Raw genomic sequence first — 14,971 nt, 5'->3', positions numbered from 1 at the left:
AAGCCGTGACGGTACGTTTGTATACAATACAACGTCATTTTCAATTAACTGCTCTTATATTTCTCTAGCAGACGTACTGGGTTTTTTACTTTTACTGTACTCAGAATAGAAGATAACATCGTCAGTCCTCGCTGATCGTGATCGATTTCCGCCAACTCCTGGTTCAGCGCGCCCGGTTTCTAAATATCGATCCAAAATATTTGAAACCGTCTTGCGATTTATATTCAACTGTTGGGCTATTTCAAAAAACCGCGACCCGCTTAACCACTTCACAACAATTATATCTCGAACGTTTTTATCTACAGCTCTTCCTTGTGTAACGAAGTAGTTTCGTTCCATATTTTATTACACTCAACGTACTTCGTTATGATTTAAATTCAAATTTGCAATCGGAAGTAGGTACGAAAGTTAGCTACGTACTTCTGTAATTCGAAACGTAGTTCCCAATTTGCTAACGTACTTCGCAACTCGGCGCGGAAAAGTAATCTGAAAATTGAAATTGACGGTAACGACAATTAGCTTTTAGGTTGATTACCAAGCGCATGCATGCGGTCGACATGGTTATCAATCAGAGAACTCATCGCCGAAGAGGATATATTTCCTTCATTTATTTCATTTCATTAAATGAAAATAGTATTCCCGGGCAGAGATTTTTGATATCTGTTTACAGGGATGGTTATTAAAAGATGAAAATACAAGAATTTAACATACAACAAGACGCCTGTTCTGGCGTTTACTCCAGCGTGCCGCGCACGTGCCAGTCTTCAATATAAAGCTTCTCAACATAAACCCTACAGTTCATACTCATTTAGATGCCTTGCGAACCTAAATGTTGTTCGATCGCGACATTCAGAAGCACATCCTGCTTTAAAAGGATAATATATTTCTGTATATGTTATATATACTGATATATACCACGATTGTTGATATAAACACTCTTGCTACGGCTGTAGCTATTTTCAAACAAGCTTTTATACAAAGTTCATGGTCAAACATCACAACAAGACTTTGGTGTGTTTATACAAGTGACACAACAAACCTGTTATAATTATAACGGTGCGATTTGCTCGTAAACATTTGACATACGCGCAGCCAATAATATTAACCCGCAATCTTTCCTTTCAACACGTTTAAAAGGTAGAGAGTGTTACAACGTCGCTTCTGAATACTTTGTATAACAAGTTTGTAAATTCATGAAGTTTTGTGAAAGCAACAAGTCTATTCTCATAATTGTTTACATCAAATACTAGATTAGAATAGAGAGATTACTTGGTTTAAAATTCAGGAAGTTCGTTCGCAAATAGCCACTTTAGACTTGCATGATGTGTTTGCACATTACAGGCGATGACGAAATGATTAAACAGGCAGATTTATGGTTTTATTATTTGATAATTAAGAAAATGTATAAAAAAGCGATTAATACACTCCGTTAACCTACACAGGAATCGATATAAGTAACTTCATAATTACCAATACAATATGATACGATAATTCAGTTTTAACCCGAAGTCGGGTCAATCTTACCTGTCAAAATGCGGCCGAAAAACGTTGTAAAATTGAAAAGCAGCAAAGTTGCTTCCTTCAACCGTAGTTATGAGGACTATCGGTGAGAAAGAATGGAGAACTAGCAAGCAACGTTTCCAAGAAATGCGATTGTTTGACAAGCCCATGTAATTCATCGGAAGTCTAAATGCGACAACCTTCAACTTTGTTGACAATATAAATCATCAGACGATAACATCGGGTTTTAAATGTCTTCAAAAGCCACAGGAAGGGCCTTGGAGACGAATCGCAAAGCGTTTGTATTGGCTTAAAAAATTGCCGCTAACGTAGGTAGAGAAAGCTCAACGTTGGTTATAATTTTGAGAGTTGTGAAGATCAGTAAGTAGCTAGTATCGTAATTATAAAAGCATAGAATAGATCATCCATATCATAAATCGGATATCTTTAGTGTTTACGGCGGCTAGCATTTTGTTAGGATGTATATTTCGGAAGAAGTTTTAAGTATAGTGCCGCTAGCCTTTGGCTTTGGAACAATCTTCCGTCTGAATGGCAGCAAGATAATTGAGTATTTGCATTCAAAAATTATTATAAAACGATATATTCTATGTTAGTAATAGAAATCGAATATTTATTAAACACTCTTTGAGTGCATGGCTTTGGGTCACTCCACCGTAAACTCCTGTGGCTTTCGCTCCTCGTATGTATTGTATATTCTCATTTCCGAATTATCGCAAATGGTAGAATAAAGTAAAAAAACGCTAAAACAAGTCCAAAAGCATTATCAACTTGTTGTCGGGGTTGTTCTGAAAAGTCTGATACATCATACATGCATGCGGCTATATATAACAACGTTGCTACAAATCTAGCAACACAAGATTGTAACAATATTGTTAGATGATTTTTATGCCTTGGAACAGCCTTAATTGTGACTAAATTCTAAAGGTTTAAAAGGTCTTAATTTGGTGCTTCTTTGAGCTTAAAGGTCTTAATTTGGTGCTTCTTTGCTACTTTGAGCTTCTTTAACGTTTACACACTGAAATTCAAGCCAGGAACAGTTGATGGAAAAATGAGTTGCGATGCCGATGCAATGCTCTTGCCACTGAGCTGCAGAGGTAGCTAACAAGAGCAAGCGTGGTTAATGTGTATACATGATTGTAATAAGTTGTAACAAGCCTTCAGTTGATTCAACAGGTTCGTTTGAATTTGTTGTACACTATTTGTTTCATACTCATCAAAAGCTTGGGACAAATTTTAAAAAATATTTTTATTTTAATTTCTCGCGAGGTAGTGGATCTTTACAATTGCTAAGTTCTAATATTAATGTTCTTAATGTTCTATTCCTAGCCTTCTCTTGCTCTTCGAATCTTCGTTGGATTCTGTCCTTTCGGATTCTCGTTGTTTCCTGTCCTGTCTTTTGTCGTTGGTTCTGTAATGTACTTTGAGCTTCTTTAACGTTTCATATGGTTTTTACTCCATTTTTCCACTGAAGGTTCGGGTGCTGTGCACATCCTTTTATAATAAAATGTGAGGAGATCTTGAAGACGCCATATGCAAAGTGGTGTGATCCACGCTATCCAGTCAACGTTGTATGTTACTAGTGTTAGTTGGCGTTAGAAGCTCGGTCCAGCTCTCGTATTTTGTTTACTTAAGGGCGTTTACGCACTAGTCGAGTTCGTTTTTTGCTTAATCGATCACTGTTAAAACTTGTTCACAACGTAAAATATTTATCATCAACTTTTAAAGTACAATTACCAAATTATTACTCTGGGAACCGAATCTCAAACTTATAAACTATTTTACTAATAATTTTATCGAATTAAGCTTTTCGTGACGTAAGACTTTTATTACCTTTTCGTTTGGTCTTACTGTCGGGTGTCATAGAATGGACCGTTGCTTAAATCAAATATCTCTGCAAGTATTTAGGCTAAAGATGCCGGAATACCACCAAACGATAGCGCTTGAAGAGGTGCAGTCAGTCAAGTACATAGCTACGAAACTCGATCTTCTGTAAAACAATCTTATTATCTTCCAAAAGTAAGAACAAATTATGGTCTCTTTAATATCCGATTTAAAGGGCCCAAAGTATGGAATTCAATTCAGGATAATATAAAAAAGTTAGTTTCCATAAATCAATTTAAAAAGAATCTACAAATGGAGCTCTTAAGTAAATATTAGGCTCTTTTTTTTATCTAAAATTATGTATTCTTTAAAAAAAAAAAAAAAACTTGGTGTGTTAATAATTTATGTAACTTTGTCAGTTTTTGTGTTAATTTATTTTGTAAAAGTACATGATATGTGACGTATATGGTTCCAAATCTCTTGTGGCCTCCTGGTATTTTTAGCTTAATAGTTATTTCAGGTGGTCATCAATGACCCTATAATATATGTTATAATTATTATGATGATGTAACAATTCTGTTTTAACATTATGGGTAAATAAATATCTTGTATAAATGCTATATTCAACTTAGCAGATAGTTATAACCCGCACTTGTAATATAAGTCAAAATACTAGCTTGCGTTGTTATCTCAAATTACTTGCTCATGGCAACAATATAATTTTCAAAATTCCTTATTTTTCGATTTATTTTGTTCTCTGTTGTTTTTAGACTGTCTGAATTTTGCCTATTATCATTCAGTTATAACTTTGATGTTTTTTTGGATTAGGATGTGCAAAAGAATCGGAGAAATAGCCATTTTAAGATCTAAGCGATGAGCCTTGATGAGCGTTGCTAACCGCGTGTTTAGTGCCTGCTTAGAATGTTGTCACGCGGTTCAAAAATGTGACAAAAGTCTGTGATTCCCACCCCCTAGGATCTTTTTGACCCCAAAAATCGATTCCTGTCGTAAAATTGGACCAAGAGGTCAGTTTTTCCGGCTTTTTTTGCCCGAAATTTTTGTTGAATGCAATAGTACATACCATCATGCAGATTATGAATGTTTATGTAAAAAATCGGCAAAAAATCGTCTAAAGGCTCGATTTTGAAGTTAGATATATCAAAATGATCCTAGAAATGTGAACTAAATCACATAATGCAGCAAATTTGAACGGGCTTTGTTTTACACTAGCTTTGTGATTATTTTGGTATTGAATGATGGAAACATTAGCTATAATATATTTGAGTTTTGTGTCATTTGAATATAAGTTTAAGTTTTTTGCGAACTTGGTTTGAAATAGCAAGGGGTTGCTGCATGCGTGTACTTCTAGTAAAATATAATGATCATTGGCGTAAATTGACCGTTAATTCAAGGGGGCCATATTCATATATTCTGCTATACCTGGCTAATTTCTATTGAGAACAATTTCACTTTCAATAGAAATCAGCCTGGCATAACAGAATATATGAATATGGTCCCCTATATGAATATGGTCCCCCTATATGAATATGGTTTGATTGACGCCCATCAGCCCATGACAATGATAATCTTGTATTAAATGTTTATAAAATTGTATACATCTATAATGCTATAAATTGAACACAACTCAATTGAACCCAGGAACAGTTGAGAAAAATTAGTCAACTATCGGTCCTATTGTATATAATATTGTATAATTATTGTTCAAAATGATCAAAAATGTTCAAAATGTTCCAAACTTACGTGTGAAGTACATTGGTCTAATAACTTCTAAACAATTTACTCATTGATTTGATTTCAAAATAAGTTTTATGTTTCGTCGGAACCAAGACGACCGGTTAGCACAATTTCAGATTAAGCACATGGCCAAGGAACTCGCAAATCGTATTATAAATTATATTAAACAATTCGATCTAGAATAAGAACAAATTAATACAAAGAATATTAATAAAAACATGCATATATAGTTCCGATCAAGTTCGCACGTGTGATATAAATTACCCTTAATAATATGACATAAACAACAATATAAATTCGATAGCTTACTTCTGTGGCGAGGTCCTTTAAGTATATACTTAATGATGGCGCAGGTTAGCTTGTCGTAGTCTCTCACAGATACTTCACATTAATCACATACATACATACATTTACACATTTTCCGTCTCTCTTGCTCTATTTTCCTATCTCACTAATTATGTGCTGGTGTTAAATGTTAATACATGCTCTATATGACGTCATGGTCAAAGTTCATGTAACATGTCCATTATGCCTAGTGAAGCTGTTGATCCATTTAACAATTAGACAACGAGTCCGAGTTGTCTATGAGCGAATAGTCAACGAAGGCGAAGCCTGAGTTGACTATTCGTTCATAGACAACGAAGGCAAGTTGTCTAATTGTTTTAGTATACACCCCTTACCTAGATATATTAATTTTGAGAAAATAATCGATACACCGCAATTACACCGAAAAATAATTAAATTTTATACGGTCGCGCGAGCGAAATTTTTCCAAGCGTGCACCATCACGAATAGACAATGGTTGAGTAGCCAATCAGAATGCAGGATTTGTAATAGACAATGGTCCGGTGTATACTAATTTAAGATATTCTAAGAAATTTCGCTTGGTGTGATAGTTATATAAATGAATTATTCCATACGCGGTTTATATGCTATTTATTTCGATGGACGCCGAAATGATGACAGGGCAAATACAGCTTGCTCTGACAATTTAAATATGCCCACTTTTTACTCTGGGGAAGTTTTTTTGAATAACCCGAGGCAAAGAACATATTTGAAAAGAATATAATAACTATCCTTCCCTCCCCTTCCCTCGAAAGAGTCAAACTTTTCAAAGGAAATTTCCTGAGTCTTAACGTTTTCTTTCAAGTTTGGTGAATTTAACAGCTGCTCTGAGTAGAAAAATCAAGCAATCAGAAGCTAGATCCTTATCAAAAACTGAAATAAAATTCTATATATTGAAAAAGCAGATGCTTCCCCCTTTGTCCCTTATGATATAAGATAAAGAGAGCAGGGGGGGGGGGGGCTGCCCTCCCTCAGTTTCGGCGCCGGTCCATATTTAAAGCGTTCAAAATCAAAAGAATTACCAAAATGGTCAATTTCAGTTCAAAATGAAATGTTCATCATTATAAAAGTCATGAAATACGTTGTGGAGTTCTTGTTCTGGAGCCTAACCTGGAATATCAGGTTTTGTAAAGTTGCCAAACACCACCATATCACCAGGTACAAACGCTTCTTTCATGTCGAACAGGTTTTTGGCGGGGAACAGCAGGTTCTTCAGGGCAAAGAAGGACACTGACGTGAAGTCTTTGTTGAAAATCTTAACCAACTGCGAAGGAACGTGTTGCTTCATTTGGCTCAAGAATTTCTTTTGGAGGTCACGATCATTGGTTTTGCATGGTCCAGCAGGTGGTGAGAGGTGACCGTTGAGTTGGACGTTTGTTGAAGTCGTGTGAATCCTAACCATCTGATCCTGTCCAAAACCAGTAACGTCAAGTCGTAAGTTTGTATCCAGGTGTACCATGACTTTTAATGAGTGGTTATGGTAGCCTATGTCAGTCCAATCGCCTGGGCCAAATAATGTCATCGTGCGAAAACGGGTTCGACTGTTCAAAGAATAACGTCATCTCAAAAATAAGAACAGTCACAACTGCGTAGAACTTCAAAAATGGTGGCATAGCCTCAAATAGTTCACTAAATCACTAGGTATTACTCAATCGTATCTTGTCATTGGCATAATACAAGCCAATGTATAGTCGAAAGCTATTAGACTTGGGTATATCGATATGGAATCTATAGTCTTTGCTCAAATTCAGGGACAACCTTGCTGTTTCATAGTCCAAGACTATATATATAACTCAATCGTATCACCCTGTTCAACTTGACTTTGTAAGGCAGCTTTTTTATCTACATTTAATGGCAACGTTGACCCATTCTTCCACCCTGATCCACCGTCGACCCCCAATGTCCATCCATATCCACCAAGCCGTTCATGTGAGATATTATTGGGTGACACAAACATATCAACATCAATTATGCCAACGAAAACCCAACGTAAATTTTCAAACGACTTCAACTTCAATTCGAGATTCACAATTCCTTGTTTGTAAACATTCTCACCAAGGGCATATTCGAGTCCATCAGTTCCATCATGAACTGCGACTTTCCCGTCTTCCTCAAGAGTGACTCCTGGGCTGTGCAAGTTGAATTTCTCGTCAGACACAATCTCAGTTGGACAAATTTCATCACTCAAGCCAAGATACTCGACAAGAATGTAGAAATTATTCGATTCATCTTCAGGAATTTTAAATAAGCTCACCGGATTCTCTGAAGTGGCAATCTTTTTAACTCGGAAATAATTCAAAATAACACTAAAATGCTTTGGATTAAAATCAAAGAATGCAGCGCCATCTTGACAACGCTCGACACTATCTTCCCAGCGACCGCTAAACATTGTAGCGAACAAGGAACCTTCAACCTGACAGAGGGTTGATTTCCTGGTTGTAAATGTCTTTCCACCAACGTTTAGATTTATTATAGTATCGTTATTGTTGTCTGTGACAATTCCTTCACTTTCATTTCCGGCGCTAGACGCGCCAACTTCAGCGTTAGTTTTGTCTTGCTCGCCTTCAACAACCTGCCTTTGACAATTAATCAAACTTCGTATCAGTTTCGAATTCTATGATTATTACCTAGCCTTTGGAATTACTTGCGGTCGTTAACGACGGCACTGCGCACGAACTCTCTGCAAATACAAGCCTTTGATAGGAATACTCAAACAAATGAAACTTGTTAAGACGTTTCGTGCCGAGCAGGTGATTTCAGTATTTTTAATTGCTCCATGCATTTAAATATTCAACATGATTTATTTATTAATATTGGTCTGATTTATAGCAGAGACGGATTATCCGTTTAGACAAATCAGATCATTCGTCTGAGTATGAACACAAGACACAATATCTAGACGAACTATATGTAGACGAGTATGTCAAACGAAACAGAATCGCGCGTTTAGAAAGTGCACGGCATTTGGGAAATTGTTTATGCGGTAAGTGCACAAGGGCCGTTTTATGATGAATTTTTCGTAGTTCCCCAATCAAAACGAACTATCCATTCACATTCGTCTAACTGGACGAACTATGTGGATAATTCGTGTTGATGGATGATCCGTCTGTTCGCCCGTGTTTACACACAAACGAACTAGAAAATGAACTATCTTTCGCTTGTCCAAGTTCGTCCAGACGGATGATCCGTCTTTTTTTCCGTGTTTACACACAGAAAAACTAGAAAATGAACTATCTTTCGCTTAGCCAAGTTCGTATTGACGGCTGATTCGCTCTTTTTTCCCGCGTTTACACACAGACGAACTAGAAAATGAACTATCTTTCCCCTGGCCAAGTTTGTGTTGATGGATGATCCGTCTGTTTTCCCGTGTTTACACACAGACGAACTAGAAAATGAACTATCTTTCCCCTGGCCAAGTTCGTGTTGACGGATGATCCGTCTGTTTTCCCGTGTTTACACGCAGACGAACTAGAAAGCAAACTATCTTTTGCTTCCCCAAGTTCGTCTAGACCGATAATGCGTCTCTTGTATAAAGACGGTTTTCGACTAGCGACAATTTTTGCGCGAAGCGACATTTTAAAATTGTTTCAGAGCTCTCAACTGCAACCTTCTGGAACGAATTGCTCACTGAAACAAAGGAATAAAGTCGCATCGAAGCGAAAAATATCGCTGGTGGAAAACCAGATTTAATCGGGCCATTACGAGAGCATTCTTGTAAGATTTTATCAAACTGAAATAATGATACTAGCACATTTTCAACAAAGAAATTACAATGTGGGTACACAGAACAATAGAAGTGATGTATTCACAGCTTAAATTCAATTGATCAATAGAAAAGCAAGAATGACTTTCTTATTCGCTTTTATAACAAAAATATTATATTACAAAAGTATGATACACAAACATAATTAATATCTTCAATTTAGCAGCCAAGTCCGGCTATAGGTTTCACAAATTCACTTTTGCCTTGGCCTAAATCCATTTTGTTAGTTTGAGACAAAACTGTGGTCAACTTATTCTAGGCATTTAATTCATTCTAACCAACATTAAACATTCCAATAAAAACTTTTAAAATGAAGTCTTGCAATAAATAATTGCGGGTCTCGCACACTGATCTCATAATACACTGGATTTAGCAACCATGTCTGTCTGAATTAATGATTTCCGGAGATCTAATGTCAAGGAATTAGTCAGTCACACGAACCCTGAAATGGGCATTTTTGAGCAACTGTAGATTTTTATAGTTAGGACTTTAGTTTGCATCAAATACTAAATCAATCTCAAAGTCTCGAGTCATTAGCGACTTTAGCGACTCCATTAAAGCAATATTTCTCTCTGTTCTGACGCCGGGTGACCGAAATTCTATTTTGATCTATTTAATTCTGGCTGTGTTTTGCGGTAGATATATATGGTTGCAACATCCGGTGTGATATCAGTCAGTGGTCTCTTCTTGGAATCACTCGAAGTTTAAACTTTATTCCGAGAAATTCCTTTATGGACGATCCTCACTGACAGTTCTGGTTGACAGCCAGACATTGTTCGTCTTTGAACAAACTGTTTCCAGATGTGAGGGTAAATCAATTATGATTTTTGGCACTTCACTCGGGTCTTAATTTCGAATGCAATTATATAGCACACTTAAAATTCAAGCCAGGACAAGTTGATGGTTGACTCATTTTTCCATCAAGCGTTCCTGGCTTGAATTTGAAGTGTGTATAATTCCACTCGAAATTAAGACCGTTTGAGAATTTATATCCAGTGGTATCTAACTTTCATCTTCTCTGTTTCGAATATTAGCAACAATGGCAGCACACGAGCCAGCAACCACACTAGCTGCTCCAGCTGCTAAAGGAATAATTCTCATCACGGCATTCCTTGCCTGAGCTGAAACTTGTACACCGGTAGTTAGCCATGTGGCGAAGGACTCACAGTTGTTGTGAATAATCTGAAATCCCGGCCATGTTGAAGGCTCTTTCAAGTTTCAAGACCTCTTCAGCTTTCGCTAACGTCTCTTGAACCGGCAACACGCCAGCTGTGCTATCGCGATCAACACGATACAATTTCCCGTCGACAGCGCCTTTCAGGAATTCAAATATATCGCATTCTCGAGGTCTTGCTTCGGTTTGATTCGCTCCTGAAAGATGAGCAACTCTAAAATTCCCGAGATACACGCCATGATGATAGTAATGCTCCTCAGAACTAAACAGAGGATAAAAGAAAGCCAACGTTTTATCCAGGTCTTTGTATAAACCTTTATAAGCAATTTGAGTTCCTTCTGCAAGAGTTCCGAATTTCTCAATCTCCACTAATGTATAAGGAAGTTGCATGTTTATACGCTATCACTGAGCAATACAGAACCGCTTGAATTGAGAAAGAAATGAGTAAGTTTCTCTTCGTAGTATATATTGTTTTGGTTTTATAATTTGTAAGCAGGTAACAAAAATACATAGAAACAATGTTTATTTACTGGTAAAAACACTTCCGGGAATCTAAGGACTGATATTGCGAAATCTAGTTTATTATCCAAAATCTGAACTCTGATTCTGGAGTGTAATAACCGTGATTATCATTGTTTTATGTTTCCTGATAGAAACCAGCAATATATTGTGATGAAAATTACACAATGAAGAGCCTTATGAGTGTTGAAGGAAAAGTTCTTTTAAAAGTTCTTTATGTTCTTCACAAATTAGAATAATTCTTTTTTAAAGAGAGTACACCTCTGCATTTGAGGATAGGTTCTGCGCAGTGCCGTCGTTGAAAGCTTAATTCAAAATTGCATATTCAAATTACTAAATATTTTTTTTGACTGTTTGGTAGGTTTAAATGTGCGTGTGCAATGCTTTATTTCACATGTGAATCTCTGTGAAACTTCACCTATCCCATTGTGAGAGTCGTATATATGTAGCTTCACATAACGTAATTAAAATGTGAAATTTTGCATGTGCAAATAAGGATTGGCCTGTTTATATTTAGTTGACTTGTCTCTGATCCTTAGATAATTACCACGTAAACAGATACGACTGGACACAAATGATTGACCGAATCCAGAAATGGTTGAACATCATTTAGTGTATTGAATAAGTTAATTAGACAAGTCAATCGAAATCATTCAACTAAACACTAAGTGACTGGTCTTAAAGTGAACTTTATATTGGTTGGTAGGTAATAGAAAGTTGGTGGTTGCTTTCCCTATAGTAAATGTCAACCTTTTAGCTTAAAGGGTGGTTAAGTTCAAAATAGAAAGCAAGTTTATATTGTTTTATTCAACAAGCGAACTAAATGTTTTTAACCTTAATACAAAGATCACTGTTTACAACTACATATTCAGTGCATAATATTAAAGTTGACTCATTTAAAAGAGATGTAAGAGTGTTATACAATTTTGATCTTTTAGATTTATTTTGATCTTTTAAACGGGCTTGATACAACCGGGCCCAGATCGCCAACTAACCATTCCAGCCTTTTAGCCACAACAAGAACTTCGCCATGCCATATGAAACTATGAACACAATTTGCTTTAAATCTTTATTATCCAAAAGTTTAATTGAGAGCCTATACGTAAAACTTATCGCAAATATACGTACATGTATGTATATATCGTTCGCAAGTTTCCTGCCGATTGTGTTACTGTAATTGTTCAAAGAACGTTTTAACGTTTTCAAAAGTAGGAAAGGCCGAGAGCTCCGAGACATACAACTCCTATCGCGGTGAAGATGAGCATGATTCTTCTTGAGTTTTAAAAATCTCTCTTCGGCATCTTTAGGGCTAACGACACTTTGGTCTTTGTATTAATTTATTTCATAAATTTCGAGATTTTTTTTGTCTACAGGCCCAACGAATTCCTCCACAGAGCACACACTAATTTGTGCCTTGCTCTTATCTTCGCCGCTAAAGTGAATAACTTGGTTGTTGCCCAAATACACTCCGTGATGATAATAATATTTTTCACCAACAACTAAAGGACAAACGGCGGGTTTAACGGTCGATTTTATTCCTTCACAAGGACGTTGCACTGCAATTTGGGTGAATGGCGATAAATTTTTGATATCGCACTTCTGAATCTTGCAGTACGTGTATTTGAGATTTGTCATTATGCTATCACTTCAACTGGAGATATTGGTGCTGTGGTCAATTCGTTCGTCAAAGTCGATAGATTTAATCTGGTTTGTTGAGATATCAGTACAGAATTCGGTCGGCGTAAACCAGTTTAACGGCATAAACCGTTTATCAAAGACATTTTATTGTATACAACTTAGATGTATAAACAATACAACCTTTCAATGTATTTAACGTAACTTAACAAGCTATTATAATACACTTCACACTTCGACTAATTCTAAAACATCCTTTCCTTTTTTAACACAACATGTACTCTCGGCCCAGGCCACCGCGAGTGTCACTACAACACTTCCAAGACCAATGTGAAGTACGCACGACATTCAACACAGTTTACAACGTAACATGTATATAACGCATCAGCTGCAGGATCAGACCATCCGAGTGAGCTCTATATAAATATGGAGTAGTAACTTGTTTGCTAAAAGTGATGCCAAAGATGGCGGAAATTGAAGGAGCTATTGGAGGACACTCCAGTCCTCCTAAGTGGGCGGTCAAGTATTTTTCTTTGTTTTGACCACGCTTGTGGCTTTTTTTTTGTTTTAAAAGAACAAGAACAGAAAATCTTTTTATAGCAATCTGCTTCTCTGCATCTACTTTATCTGACTACTGTATTTTCCCATTACAGTGTGAGTAAATACGAATTCAGTTTTCGCTGTGAGTTGAAGTATGCTTCAAACCTTTGTTTTGGCTTTCGAGTAAATTTTGTTTTTTACCTTGTAATTTTGACACAGTTTTACGACACTGATAGTCCTTTATTTTTGCCAATCGTCCTAGCATGGGGCAGTTTTTCATCCCGTATGAAAAGTTCGTATAAAAATGCGAGATTTTTGTATTTTGAAACTCGTATGTTTCGGATAATTTCTTGGCAAGTTATTGTTTTTATGGAAGATAGCTTTCTATATATCTTTTCTCTTGAAACTGAGATAAGGTAACATTTTATTTGTATTTTTTTAGTGTATTCTGTTATTTGCGAGAACGTCAACAGCCTACACTCACTTCTCTTCAGATATTGCACCATGTTACGCATCTGATGTTACACGAAATTTGATTGGATCCACAAAACTATCGAGCCAATCAAACTTAGTGTAACATCAGACTTTCCACGTTTGACGAGATCGATCTTTGCAGGGATGATTAATAACTGTTTAATGTGAATGTGAACTTTAATCAACATTCGTAATTTGAAGACGATCACGTGATTGCAAATCTGCGTTGTAGTGTTTCATAGTTGTTTTGACCCGACTGTTTAAAAATGTATAGCTTCGTTCGCTTCTCTCACGAACTTGGGAGAATTTAGGGTCGCAAATTAGAATTTAGCCTTTATACTTTCAATATTTAAATGAAACTTGGAACACTACCTGATTAAATTTGTGCGCACTTTTGACACTTTCGAACCGCTGTTTGACTTTCTATATGAGCAGTAGGCTATTGATATATTCTTTAAGCCGCATTTACACTACGTGATTTGACCTGGCCTGGACCAGGCCTAGGCCTATATGTGAACCCCCTTTTTTTTATCCGGTCTACAATCATGTGCAAAAATTATGAGAAGTATTTTAAACACATTTTTTTCATTTTGACAACTGTTTTGTCACGTATTTCGTTTGATTTCGTATGACTATTTCCCCCTTCCTCCATTGACAATGTTGGGAGTGATATTTTCGGCAAATCAAATGCTTGGTATCATAGGAACAACATTGTTTCGGGGGAAGGCTACGGGTACTTACAATAATTCACCTAGTCAAGCAAAAATCCATAATAACCCATTTCTCCATAAAATGGGTCAAACTATAATGTCAGACCAATTTCTGCAGCCAGAGCGTCAATTTGAAACTGCGTTAGCAGCAAATCATGATTTATTCTAACCAATGCTGGTGTGAAATATGGATGCCTGAGCTTGATACAACCATGCAAGGTTGCAGTGATAATAGCGATTCTGAACGTTCACCAGATATACGCTGTTGACCATCCTTGAAAAGCACATCCTTCTCTGTTTCCAATGGGCAAAACCACGCTCAACACCGTAGAGATATTCGTAATATATTCGTATTTATTTATCTATATTCTAAAATGATTGCGTTTGATTAGATTAGATGAATTATATTATTGATTAGTAAATAAAGAACTTAAGACTTACAAATAAAGATTATAATACCTGAAGAGTGGGTTTCTACGGCTTGAAACAACACTTCATTTCATGCATAAGCACAAATTCAATCTCTTTGTCCTTGTCCTAATATTTTATAACTGCAAGTCTGGTGTTTTCAGCATCTGGTGCGTTGGAACAACCGTATACGACACATCTAGCGAGCATTTTGCAACGCTAAGTATAAAAAATTTTTATGCATACGACATATATTTACTGTAATGTGACACTAGTCAATTTCCTTCCGTGCCCGGTATGACGTGA

This window comes from Dendronephthya gigantea, unplaced genomic scaffold (genome assembly GCF_004324835.1).
Source record: "Dendronephthya gigantea isolate DGI-Jeju-01 unplaced genomic scaffold, DenGig_1.0 000003F, whole genome shotgun sequence".
In the NCBI taxonomy this organism is placed as follows: domain Eukaryota; kingdom Metazoa; phylum Cnidaria; class Anthozoa; order Malacalcyonacea; family Nephtheidae; genus Dendronephthya; species Dendronephthya gigantea.
The sequence above is the reverse complement of the archived record's forward strand: the minus strand, read 5'-3'. Positions refer to the sequence as shown.